Source organism: Vicugna pacos, unplaced genomic scaffold (genome assembly GCF_048564905.1).
Source record: "Vicugna pacos unplaced genomic scaffold, VicPac4 scaffold_103, whole genome shotgun sequence".
Lineage (NCBI taxonomy): Eukaryota > Metazoa > Chordata > Mammalia > Artiodactyla > Camelidae > Vicugna > Vicugna pacos.
Window position 1 is genome coordinate 2,475,390 of NW_027328783.1, and position 13,916 is coordinate 2,489,305.

Below are 13,916 nucleotides of genomic sequence, written 5' to 3' on the forward strand. Positions count from 1 at the left end.
GAAATGTGACATCCCCAACTTTATCAACACGGACCAGAACTCTGCCTTTGTGGAAGATGATTTCCTGATTTTGTAACTACCGATTGTTCTAGAAAATAAGCCAGTTGCCCAGAACTCACACAAAGACTTGAATTGAGAAACGTGCTTTCTCAGGTATCTTTCTGAAGATGTGAAGTCTGTCTTTGTATGGAAGGAAGTCCCCTTTCACAAAACTGAATGTGTTTGTGTCTGAGAGAGGGAAATGGAGACAGAAAGACGAAGAAGCAGAAGAGAGCCCCCTCAGAAGAGATCTAGTTAAGGTGAGTTTTTGTGCCTTTAAAAAACATTTGGGGTTTTAGGGGGAACAAAGTATTTACACTGTCTTATTCCCCTCATTGGAAACCTTGGCCCTGTCGTCAGAGTCAGCGGCCTTGAACGGGGGTTGCACGCTGCGTTTCATCTGGCACTGCGACTTCCACGCTCTGCCTTTAGCACGTTGCTTTGCCTGTCAGGGTTGCCACCCTTTTAACTGTAAGGTGAGGAGTCTGGAGTAGATGATCCACCCCAGCTCTGCTGTTTTGCAAATTTCTGATTTCGTATTCGGATGAGTCTGGGATACACCCAGAGCAGTATAAACCAGGCCCTACCTCCTGCCTATTGCTGGGGCATCCCTCAGGTCTGTGCCTTCTACTCAACCCTTTACTGAGCCCAGCTTTTGTCAGGAGCCCAAGTGCCTACCGGGATGGCAGGGGACTTGTCTTTCGTGGTCACGGTGGCCAAGAATTCTATTGGTGTGCTGAAACAACTCTTCTGAGATCCTCCACCCACCCCTGCTCAAACCTAATGACAGCACTACGGTTCCTTTCCTAGGAGGAGAATCAATCCATGGTGCATTTTATGACAATCCTGTCCCCAGGGATGCACGGAAGTTTATCAGCTGAGTGAGGGGAGGTGCCTCTGTGTCCCTGTATCTCTGTCTGCTCACAGTTCGCTGCCACCGGCTACTGAACAAGAAAAGTGCTATTCACCATGTTGTGTGTTTTCCAAATGTGTAGGTGATGGTCTTGTGGCTCGTGTGTGGGCTTTGATTTGGGATGGTGAAGGGCTTATAAATACCTCATCAACATGTATTCAAGGTGGCCTGGTGCCACACAGATTTGATTCATGAAGGCATCAAGCCTGCACACTGGTTTGGAAACAACTTGGTTTTGATCATTCACACTGCATGCATGACTTGCTGCTAATCTCTGGGTGGTTTTTTCATTTCAGATTTATTCACCCCATGTCTTGCTTAAGCTGAAAAATACATTTATTTCACCAGAATATTCTCTGATTCTTTGTTTACACACATCCAGTTTTTTTAATTCCTTTAAAAATGATTCTGTGTTTATAATGCCTCCTAATTTCTATCATCTCTATGTTGCCAGTGGCCTGAGACATGCACCAGATTTGATGCCGGAACAGTTCCACCAAAAGAAATCCCTTTGCCGTAATATCTTTTGAGGAAAATATTATTCTTTAAGGCTCTAACAGTAAATCGTAGAAGAAAGCATGGAACATTTCTTGTAGTTAATACATGTTCATGCGAAAAGAAATGATATTTTCATTAAACAATGTTGATTTTAATAACTTTTACAAATGTGAACATTATTATTCATAATTTAAGTAACCAGATAAAACCACAGTTATTTATTATGAAGATTGAAAACTATTTACACGGTCTCTTAATTAGAAGTAGCTTTATTAGAAGACTGAAGGGTATTTAAAAGATGGAAAAATACCCATGATGACAGCATCATTTTTATTAACTAAATATCAAGAACTGTGCAGGGATAAGATTTAACCCTCTGCAAACTGCCAAGTTAGCATGAGGTAGTTTGTGGATGCTGCCAGAGGACAGGACACTCCCCCAGGATCAGAGACAAAGGACTTCCTGCCAGCACAGCAGGCAGCCTGTGGTTCAAGTTCATATTGGTTCCTGAGTTCCTTTCCTATTGCTGTTGTAACAAAGGACCACAGACTCAGTGGCTTAAAGCAATACACATTCATCTTCTCACTGTTCTAGGGTGCAGTAGTGCAAAGTCAATGTCAGTGGGCTAAAACCAACGAGTGGCCAAGGCTAAGTTCCACACCGAGGCTCTTGGGAGGGATTCGTCATCCTACCTTTCCCAGCTTGCAGAGGTGCTCACACTCCTTGGCCCAGGGCCCTGTGTCACTGTGACCTCTGCTGCCACTTTACATCTCTGTCTCTGACTATATAGATATAGAGGAAGAGTCTTCTACATCTGGTATGGACCCTTTTTCCTACATGGACATTGTATCCCTATTTATGTGCAGATGAAAACCCCTTCCCTACAGGGTGCAGTGGCATCAGCTCACAAGATGACCACTCTGGGCTTTAAGTGTTCTCTTTGTATTGTCATCAGGGAACTTCTCTCTCCATAGTTAGCTCTGTGTTAATTTGTTGTTATATTTTACCCAGAATTACTGAAAGTTTTACTTAAAAGGGATCCTAATTAGCTCTGTTTACCTGTTTCCAGAGCTGAAAGCTTCAGTTCTAGAGTATCAGTTTGATTTTTCCTAAAAATACATTCCAGTATATTTCTCTGGTGAAAGTCTCTACCCTGTTATCTATTGTCCCATCATTTCCTTATTTTCTTGAATATATTAAAAGTATTTTATAGCCTTTATTGGAAACTCTGATGCCTACATCACCTGGGGTTAGCATCCTTTGTCTAATGCTCCTTATTCTCATGTTATCTGTCATATAGTCTGGACATGTTGCATGTCTAGAAATTCTTTACTACATGGCAGACATTGCAAATGAAAAATCCATGTTATCTTCCGTGAGAGCTTTTCTACCTTCCCGTTAGGCAGACAGTGTGAGGGACTGATCATGTCACTCCAATCAGGCGCTGAGGTGGATCAGGACTAAAGTGCCTTTTTTCTTAAAACAGCTTTGAGGTATACTTGGCAAAATAATTTTCACACGTTTAAAGTGTACAGCTTAATACGTTTTGACGTAAGTATATCCCCAAGGAACCATGACCACACTCAAGACAGTGAACATACCCATCACCCACAAAGCTTCTCTCCTGACTTTTGTTGTCCCTCCCTCCCTCCCCGTCTCTTCCCCTGGGAACCATTGATCTGCTTTCTATCACAACATATTGGTTTGCATTTTCAAGATCCTTATATGAATGGATTCATGCAGTATCTACTCTATGTTGTCTGACTTCTTTCATTCAGTGTAATTATTTTGAGAATCATCTGTGTTGCTGTATTAATAGCTTGTTTGTCTTATAGTAGAGTATTGTTTAGTGCTGAGTTTTTACTGAAGAGTTTATTGTGAGCAGTGTTTGTATAGACCATCATTTCTTTCTGCATTTACTTCTTGATGGATGCATGGGTTATTTACAACTTGTGCTATTATAAATAAAATAGCAGTGAATATTTGGTTACAAGTCTTTGTATGGACATATGCATTTCCTTTCTAAAGCACCAGATGAGGAATGTCTGGATTATATGGTACACAGGTGTTTACCTTTTTAAAAGAATCTGTTAAAGACTTTTCCAAAATGGTTGTACTATTGTAAATTCCTCGTGGTGTGTATCAGTTCTGGTTGCTCTACTTCCTTGCCAGCACCTTGTAAGGTCAGTCTTTCTAACTGTATTCATTCTAGTATGTATGTGAACTAGTATCTCACTGTGGTTTTTAAAAGTATTTCTCTAATGACTAATGACACCTTTAATCAGCATCTTTTCATATGCTTATTATCCATCTGGATATCTTTACTGAAGTGTGTTTTCTGGCCTCATTCATTCAGGTGTTTGAATTATTATTGAATTTTGAGACCTCTTTATTCTGGATCAGATACAAAGAGAGAACTTTATCAGATATATGATCTGCAAATAGCTTCTGTCTATGGCTTGTCTTTTCATTTGCTTAGCAGTGTTTAGAAGAGCATTGAAGAGTCTTCATGTTCATAAAGTTCACTCTATCAGTTTCTTTTTAAAATAGATGATACTTTTGGTGTCATAGCAAAGAAAAATTTGCCAAACCCAAGGCCATAAACCTTAAGCCTATGCTTGTTCTCCTAGCTGTTTTATAGTTTTAGATTTCCTATTAAGATCTATGATCCATTTTGAGGTAAATTTTGTATATTTTGTGAGGTGTGGATCAAAGTTCATTTTTTTTTTTTTGCGTATCACGATCTAATTGTTCCAGCACTACATGCTGAAAAGATCCTTTCTCCACAGCATCCTTTTTGAGAATCAATTGTCTGTATAAGTCTTGGTTTAGTTCTGAACATTCTATTGTGTTCCATTATTCTATTTTCCTGTTTTACACCAACACCATAATTTCTGATTACTGTAGCTTTATAAAAAAGTTTGAAAATCAGATAGTGCAAGTCTTCCAACTTTGTTTTTCTTGTTCAAAGTTGTTTTGGATTTTTGGGATCCTTTGAATTTTTATATGAATTATAGAATAAGTTTTTAAATTCCTTACATCCTGTTCTGCCAAAATTCCACCCATGTCTTTGGCCGTCTCCAAAGCCACATTTTCTGAAGAAGTCTCTCTAGATCCCAGGTGAAAGGAATTTCTCTTTCGTCTGTGCTCAAATCACATTTGATATTATTTGATTACATTTAATCATATTTGCCTGTATGTACTTGTCTGACCTTTCCAGCCATTTAGTAAATCTCAAAAGATTAGGAATCTTGACTTGGTTCCCTCTGTGTGCTGAGAAACTAGTTCTATGCTTTGCAGGAGTGAGCCCTGCAGTAAGAGGTATCTGCAGCACACATCTAGCTCATTGCTTGAATGTTGTCAAGGAATTCTGCAGATTTAGAATTGTTTATTGATTGTTGTCTCCAAGACGGCTCAGTCTTTTTTATTTCTATTGCTACTGCTGCAGTTTCAAAGAACAATGGGCTAGTTATTTTCCAAATATCAAATCATACTCTAATTGTGTTGTCACGCAAATTATGTGCTGCTGTGTCTTAACAACCTGCTTAGTGTTCACAGGCTCCTTCACTCATGGAAAATTTGGGAGAATGTCATATCCTTAGAGATAGCAATGCTGTCTTTGGCGACCTGAGCAGCAGTATCTGCATTCACTCCTGCTGTTTTTCCAGTGTCCCCTCTAGACCTCCTCCAGCCCTCCATGGGGGGCCCTGCAGTTCTGCCCTAGAAAAGCCTGTTGCTTCTCAGGAAGACTTCCCTATGAAACATAACCATGTCCTTCTTGTGGGGACATTCAGTCCAGAGACCTGAAAGCAGGGGAAAATATTTAGCCTGCTTTTGGTAGAACCTAAATTCTTCCATACTTGTTAGAAGCAATTTCAATGAGGAAACTGTTTTGGCATCTAACAAATCAGCATAAATGACTGATGAGGAAGATCAGCTTCCCCATCCCACTCAGTCGTCATGTTGATGTGACACACACATTGGCAAACATTTTCTCCTGTGAGCAACATAAAGTTCAAGACGTTATGAATGGCTTTTTGTTTTTATTTCTTAGTCTTTCCACATTCACTGTGTCTCGTGAGATTATATGAATCCTGCTTATTTTCAGCCCAGCACTAAACTTTTTAAAAGGATCACGTGTTTAAAAGGCTAGTGGACAATTTTTTAGAAGACAGAAATCCTTAGATTTTGGTCCCAGAGTTGAATCTTGGTTAGTGGTGAATGAAAATTCCCGTTAAAATTTTAAATTCAGTGATATAAAGTCTTAAAAATAGTTAAATATTAGTCAATTTCATTAAACACTATAAGAGTTATTTACCTTTAAGCCTGTTTCTGGGGCAATTTTGCAATGATTCCCTCCCTTTATCGATTCCCTCTTTATCAGAATCCTTGAGAGGCCCCTGTCATCATTGTCAGTATCATCATCATCATCATGGAACTGATTCTTCTGGAAGATTCTAGGAAAATAAATAGATGGACGGGATTATGTGTAGGTCAGTGTGTGCATATACAATAAGAACAGCTGTCAGACATTAGATGCAAGATACCCATTTCATTTAGGGGAGAATGTGGTCATGAAATCCTGATGTGGTGAATGAAGGAAGCGGTGGGAACAGGATAGTCAATGGAAAGGGGGAGGAAGTGAGTGAATTGGAGAGCATAGATCCTTGGTTAGTTGATCAGCACATTGGTGAGAATGAGGGGAGTGTGATGGCAGAATCATGTCCCTCCCCGGCCACAGGGTAGCCACCTGTGACATGTTACTGTACATGGCAAAAGGGATGACAGATATTTTAGGATTAAAAATCTTAGAGGATTTCTGTCTCCTAAATTGTCTATTAGTTAGCCTTTAAACCCATGATACATTATTATAGATTAGTGCAGGGGCACAAATAAAAAGGATTCATATAATCTCACCAGACAAACTGAATGTAGAAAGGATAAGGAAGAAAAACAAAAAGTCACTTATAAGTGCCTTGAACCATAAATTGCTCATGAGGAAATGTTACACAAGGTGAATGTCACAGCCACATACATACTGCCTGAGTGGGATGGGACAAGGGGATCCTGAGATGAGACAATAGGGTGAGTAGTCTGGATTGTCCAGGTGGGCTGAATGTAATCACAGGGGTCCTTAAAATGGAGGATATTTCCCAGCTGAGTTTAAAATCAGAGGGAGGTGTAGCGATGGAGCAATGTTCAGAAAGGCTGCTGACCATGAAAATGGAGGAAGTTGAGGGGCACAAGCTAAGGAAGGTGGGTGACCTCTGTAAACTGGAAAAAAAAAAGGAAACATTCTCTTCTAGACCCTCTAGAAGGAAGGAACCCTGCTGGTATCTTGAATTTATCCCAATGAGAACTGTGTTGGATCTCTGACATCCACAGCCATAAGCTAATAATTCTGTGCTGGTTTAAGCTATTAAGCTTATGGGAATTTGTTACAGTGGTAATAGGAAAATAACATAGTGAGTGGTAGTGTAAGGGATTAAAGGTCTAGGATGGGGTGTGGAGAGAATTCTGACATTTACACCTAAAAACAACCAGGTGAAGTGGGAAGGTGTTTTAAGGAAGACCTACCTGGCAGGGCTGTCAAGCAGACTGGAGTGAGCGAATCCTTGGAGTTAGAGGAATCAATTAAACCTCACAAGGAAAATAAGAAATAAAATGTAGCAGGGCTTCAGTGTTAGTAGATGTAGGAATGGAAATGGGCAGAGAGATATAAACAATATTTTGAAATTAGCTACAGGTTTGATGACTGCATGTTTGGGAGAGTTAGCTGATGTGTGGACTGAATGCATCCCCTCAAAATCCATATGTCGAAACCTCATCTCCCAGGGTGATGATATAGGGATGCGGGGCCTTTGGGAGGTGATTAGTAGGATAAAATGAGGTCATGAGGGTAGAGCCCTCATGAATGGTATTAGTGTTCTTATACAGGGCCCCAAAGTGCTTGCTTCTCTCTCCTCTCTGGGCCATGAAGATAGTGGGAAGACAGCCATCTTCGAGCTGGCAATCCTCTCCCAGATACATTGACCTTGAAAGCCTCAGCCTCCAAACCATAAGGAATATGCTGGTTTTTTAAGCCACCCGACACACGGTAATTTGTTACAGAATCCCAGACTGACGAAGACAGTGGAGAATGCCACTGTGTTTTGCACTGATTGCCTGGAGAATGCTGAAACCCAGGGAAGTGGGCAGCACAGACGTTTACTCATTTAATCCTGCCAACACTGTAGGGGATAGAGTCTACATTTTCCTCGCTATTTAAAAGGTAAGGAAAAAGAGGCACAAATAATAACAATGACAACGACAACAACAACAACAACAGCAACAATAATTTGTCCAAGATTCACACAGAACTCCCTGGAGGGAGAGTGAGAATTAATACTTATGCAGGCTGGCCCCAGAGCCCCTGCTCATAACTACTAAGTCAGATCACCTTGCTTATTTAATCAGTTTTTTTCAACTGTGATATGAGTGTACTGTGTCCAGTAACTTATAATTTCAAAATACCTCACTGTAAGGGAAACATTAGTCGCAGGCATTACAACCCACAGAAAGCTAGACATACAAAAATAACTTGTTAAGGCAAGATAACCAATAATGTTTTTAAATATTATACCTGCTGACCCTTTGCAATAAAGTGTTTATTTATAATTCTGTCTGGCTACAGAATAACATCATAATCCTGCATGTGGCTGGTGGCTCCCGTGTTGGACAGCATGGGTCTAGAGAATTTAAATGACTTGCCCAGCCTTGCCCAGGAAGCTCGTGGTGGGATCAGAGCTATAGTCTGGGACTGTTCCTTCCTATCCAAGTCCCTCATGGAAGTTTAGAAGCTTCTCCTTTGGTGCCCAGCTGTCTATCCGTACTTATGACATCTTGTCAGGTGCCCCGGCCTGCTCCTGAACATCAGCCAGAACCCACTTCTGCTCTTTTTTAGCCAGGTAATACCTTCTAGCAACTTCCATTGCCTTCTTGGCATCAGTTTTTACATGGAAGGGTAGTGGCTAGAGAAGGAAATGTGTCCACATGACAGGTTTTTCATAAATATAGTAGGAGTGGTCAAGAGAAGAAAACCTCAGGAATACGAGTGGAAGCAGGTCATTTAATATACCAAATGCGTACTTTCAATGTATGTTTGTGTTTCCGAGTCCACGCTTGTTCTACTCGTGCATTATAGGCCAACACATCAGGAGACAAGGATTTGGGGCAAGAAATAGCGGCTTTAATTTGTAAAGCCAGTGGAGAAGATGGTAGACCAATGTCCTGGAGAACCATCATCCCAAGTCAGAATTCAGGCTCTTCTTATATTAAAAAGGGGAAGCGGGAATGCTTGGTTGATGCAAACTTGGTGTATGAATTCTTTGTTTTTAGAATCCTTTGTTCTTGCAGCTCTTCACCTGGGTCAGATCCGTGTAAACCTCCAACAAGCAAATGTTATTTTCTATTCTGTATCTTGTTATCTTTATACAAATGGAAAAGTGATAATATCCTTCAAAGTCAGAGCCTTGAGAATAGGGTCTCCTGTATATTTCAGGATCTAGGCAACATTGTTTCACAAAAGGTGCAGAAACAGCAAGACTAAGCCTAGGAAACAGGGCACAGGTTTAAAGTCAAAGGAACAGATCTAATATGGAGTCAGATTTGTTCTTTCCTATTTCAGTAGTGCCATGGAGAAGGCACTGTGGGCAGCTTTCTGTAGGGTCCTGGAGGCTTTCTCTCTCAGCCTCTGTGCGCCTCTATTGAAAACCCGTCATCGCTATCTGGCCTGCTGGAAAACCAGTCCGCCTGTTTTGCCCTGAAGTTGTGTTCTGTTTATAACTCATCTCTACTCCTTGGAAAACAACTCAATAAAAACTCAGTTGGTTTCCCACCAGCCCTGAGCAGGGGTGAGGGATAGCATGTTATTATTTTATAAAAAAAATATATAAAAATGTTTTAAAACAGCACTGGGCACATAGGAGAGAGACAATCAATGCTTCCTGGCTTAAATCGAAAATGATGACTCAGTGAGTCTATGGCTGCTGTATTTGCTGAACTAGTTACTCCTTTGCTCCATTACACATTTATTTTAACTGAAAAAGAAATATATGCATATGGTTAAAAAAATTCAAACAGAGCAAAAAATACTCAAGTGAAAGAAGTTTTCCCTCATCCTCTGTTCTTACACGCCTCCCTGGAGATGCCAATGTTTACAATCCTTTGTGTGCTTTTCCAGATATGCTATGCAAGTTCCCACCAATGTATGTAAATTCCTTTAAAGTTTTACTTACTTTTAACTTTAAGGGATTTAAATCCTCATGTGGCTTCTGCCACAGTAATAGAAAAGAAGAAATCTGACTCCATATTAGATCTGTTCCTTTGATTTTAACCCTGTGCTCTGTCTCCTAGGCTTCTTCTTGCTTGTAAAACAATGTTGCCTAGAGCCCAAAATATACAGGAGAGCCTATTCTGAAGGCTCTGACCTTTAAGGGTATTTAACACTTTTCCAATCATATAAAGATAACACGTTGCAGAATAGAAAATAACGTTTGTTTTGTTGGAGGTTTACAGGGATCTGACCCAGGGAGATAGCTGCAAGAACAAAGGATTCTAACAAGAAGGAATTCCTACACCAAGAAGTTTGCAAAAACCAAGCACATAGGAAAGCAGCCTGAATTCTGACTTGGGGAGATGGTTTTCCAGGACATTAGTTTGCCATCTAGGTCTACAGAAACTTGCTATTCCATGCCCCAACACTTGGTCTCCCAACTTACTGGCCTGGCCTGCACTGAGGAGAATGAATTTGGACTCAAGAACACTTCTACCTACCTAGCAAGTTGGACACTGGGACTGAGGGCAGCTCTCCCACACACAGGGGCCTACGGTGAGCCCTTGATTATTCCCCGAGGTTGGGGTGTGGTTTACCCAGGAGGGATGGGGACTCTACACCAACACTCAGGCAGTCTGCTCCTTCTGGGGCTCTGACATTTTACCTCCCGCTCCCTGCCAGCCCAACATTTGGGACAGTGGAGCTAAGGCAGAGATCGTGCCTGCCTGTTTCCCAGCGTGTAAAAGGGGAATATGTACTCTTCCCAAGGTAGTTCTGAGAAACAACACCTGCGGGTGCTTGGTTCCCTGAGCAACAGTAAACCTAGCTCCTTGTGGGGGCAACGGGTATGATACCCGTAGGGTTTCTGCAGAGACCTTAGCTGGAGGGCTGGGCCAGGGACGTAAAATATGAGCTGTGGGCAATGACGGGTAAGAGAAGGGTGTATAGGCAGGACTGCTGCCTCCTTCGGGGTGCCACAAGAGGTAAAACGCTTTCTCCCCATCTCTGTTACTCCCCTCCCAATTCCAGATAACTGCCTTCCCTCTGGTCCTCCTGTCCATGTGTCTCCCTCCACTTTTCCCCGCCTCCCCTCCTCCTCCCCTATTCTCCCTCCCTCGGTTCCCCTTCTCTCTCAGGACCCAGAGCGGATCGCTGGCCCTCCGGCGCATGCGCAGTTGCTGCCAGCTGGACCGCGGGTTGGAAGCTCCAGCTTCGAGCCGGGGATCGGCCCCAATGGCTTCTCAGCTCTGTCGCCCTGTAGGCCTTTGGCTACTGCCTGGGGCCGGGGCCTCTGGCTGTGGAAGTGCAAGGTGAGGGGATATCGGGAAAGGGGTGAGGCGGCTGCGGGAGGGCGGTCGGCGTGTCACAGCCCCCCAGGGCGCCAGTCAGCGTGTGTTCAGCTGGATTGCTCGGGCCAGACCCCTCTGCCCGCGCCACCTGCCCCGGCGCCCCGGCCACAGCTGTCCAGGGCCAGGTGTGCCCCTGCCGCCTCTTGGCCCAGCCGGGCTCCCCTCAGTCCGCGGCTGGCGTCCGCTTCCCCTCTCCCGCCCGCGAGTCCTCCCCTCCCGGGCTTCCTCTCCTAGGCCGCCGACCCGTCCCCACCACTGGGCGGGCTGTGTCCCGGGCGGGCGGGGTCTGCACACCCGGACGGGGCGGGCGGCTTGGGCTGGGGCTGGGGCTGGCCTCCGAGCGGGGCTGCAGCCCGCGTCCCCCACCCCGCTCTCCCTGCCCCGCGACCCCGGGGCTGCCTTCCTCTCCCTTTCCCGATCCCTGAGGTCCAGATTAGCGGCGTGGGCGCTGCTCCCCAGGCTGAGAGCCCGCGGCTGTAACTCCCAGCTTCTCCTGGTGGAGTCGGGAAAAGGGAGCGGCAGTGCTGAGGGAGCTTCTGTCTCCTTGATCTGGATTTCTGCCCCAGGTAAGTACCTTGAACACTTTCAGGTGTTATGATGGCGGTGCTTGTTGATGTCACATGTTTTTATACTGAGAGGGATTACAGTGGTGAAAGCAGGGCTTGGTTCAGTTAAAAATGAGCTGAAGGCATGAGGCTGTCTCATCCTCCATCATTCACTCTCCCAGGGTGAAACGTGAGACCGTCGATCTTAAAAAGATACTTATAGTCCCTAACTAGTCCAGCCCAGCTATTGTGTGTTAACAGGAACAGCACAACCTGAGGCGTTGGAGACCCAGGGACATTGCACTCCTAAAGAGCTCCTGGCAAAATCTGGTTTGTTTTGTTTTTTTTGTTTGTTTGTTTTACTTAAATTGTGGGACAGACTAGTAGTATAGAGGGAAAAATAATTGGCAAGAAGGATTTTTTCATATAACAGCTTTATTGTGATATTGTTCACACACCATGAAGTCCACCCACTTGAATGTTACAATTCAGCAGCTTTTAGCATATTCACATTTGTGCAACCACTATTATTCCAGAACGTTTTCATCACATCAGAAAGACCAGTTGAAATGCATGACCTATCCACCCCTTCCCAGTGGTGGTTCTAAAGAAGTTTCTTGGCTGTTCCTGACCATAAATTAACTTGTTACATTCCATGAAATATCTGGGAGGAATTCTAATCAGAATTGCAATGAATCTGTCTATCAAAGCAGGAAGAATTAATGTCTTTATGGCATAAACTTCTTCTACACATGAATATATCTGGGACCCTATCTTTTCATCTGTCCAGAGCCAGGCCTATGGGAAATCCTCATTAATTCTTGGGTTTGTGAATGATGAGATTCAATACATCATTAGATGCAACTGTAGCCTTTCACTGAAGAGAAAAGTAACCTCGTAGAAGCCAAGTGATTCTCTGATGGTTAGAATGAGTGACCGCCAGTGCTGGAGTATTCGAGTGGACTTGGTGCTTGCAGAGTTCTCCACCACCTACAGCTAAGGGGATTACCGTGTTCTTTTACTTTTTTTTTTATGGCGTTGCTTTTATTTTTACTTATTATATAAAATTATTTTTTATTGAAGTGTTGTAAATTTACCATGTTAGCTTCAGATGTACAGCAGAGATTCAGTTATAAGCTTATGCATATGTATATAAATGTTTTTCAGATTGTTTTTAGTACAACTCATTACAAGAAATTGAAAATAGTACCCTGTGCTATATAGTAGGTCCTTGTCATTTATTTTATATTTATTAATGTGTATCTGTTAATCCTCCCTTTCCTGCCTGCTAACAACAGTTTGCTTTCTATGTCCATGAGTCTATTTCTAGCAGCACCGTTTTTGCTAGCAATATATGCTGGTTGGCTCTTTTCTGTTTCAGTAGTTCCATCTTATGTGTGGGCGTTTTTCTTCTGGTGGGCCTGTGTGTGGTTTGCACACGTGATAATAGAGATCTGTATTTGGGAGAACTCCAGGCCTCGTGTAGTCCCTCGTATGGAGCGCCCACTGAACTGATGCTTGAACTTGGGAAAAAACAGTAAATGTTGGAATTTCCACTATGGTTGAGACTTCCAGGTTTCTATAACCTCTTTAGCCCACCTAAATTTTGGCTGCACCCAATACTGGATAATTTGGTGGAACTTCATGGTATGGTGGTGTAGAGACAGGGCCTTGTATGCTTCTTCTCTTTCCTTTTTCTAACAATCATTTTCCTGGGCCTTCCAGGTACTCCCCCAGAAGGGCCCAGGGCTGGCTTGGTGCTGCACTGAGACAATATTTGTTAATAAGTCCCTTTCCTCATCTCTTCTGAGCCTCCATTTCCTTCTCTGCACAATGAGGGCTTAGACTAGATAAGTGCTTTTCAGTTTCTTTTAAAGCCATGTTTCCTTTGAGAAACAGAAAATTCAAATCTCTCCTCCCATCACAACCCTTTAGATTTTGACACGTCCTCCAAGGAATCACATAGCTCTTTGTGGTAAATTGATGTGATTGTGATTCCACGTGGCACAGAAAAGACTCTTCAGAGATTTATTGCAGGGAGAGGGCAGGAAAGGGGCAGTATGTCACACTTTCTTGTGTGAGCACTGGAGCAAAGGCTTGGGTTTAAATACAGTGTCTGATGTGGCAACTCTCTAATCTTGCACAATGTGATAAACCTCTATCCCTAGTTTCTTAATGTGTCAAGTTGGGGTGGTAATGTTTTAAGGCTTTTGTGAAACATTATACACATAAGCCATTTGTGTCTCGGTAGATACAAG

General features: G+C 42.9%; 1 long non-coding RNA gene across 1 annotated transcript; it reads left to right on the plus strand.

The window, feature by feature from the left end:
• Positions 1-24: 24 nt before the first annotated feature.
• LOC140694754 (uncharacterized) lies at positions 25-8,369 on the plus strand. Its single transcript, XR_012070372.1, has 3 exons — positions 25-299; positions 7,562-7,721; positions 8,124-8,369. It is a non-coding gene; the product is annotated as an uncharacterized lncRNA (long non-coding RNA).
• Positions 8,370-13,916: the final 5,547 nt, after the last annotated feature.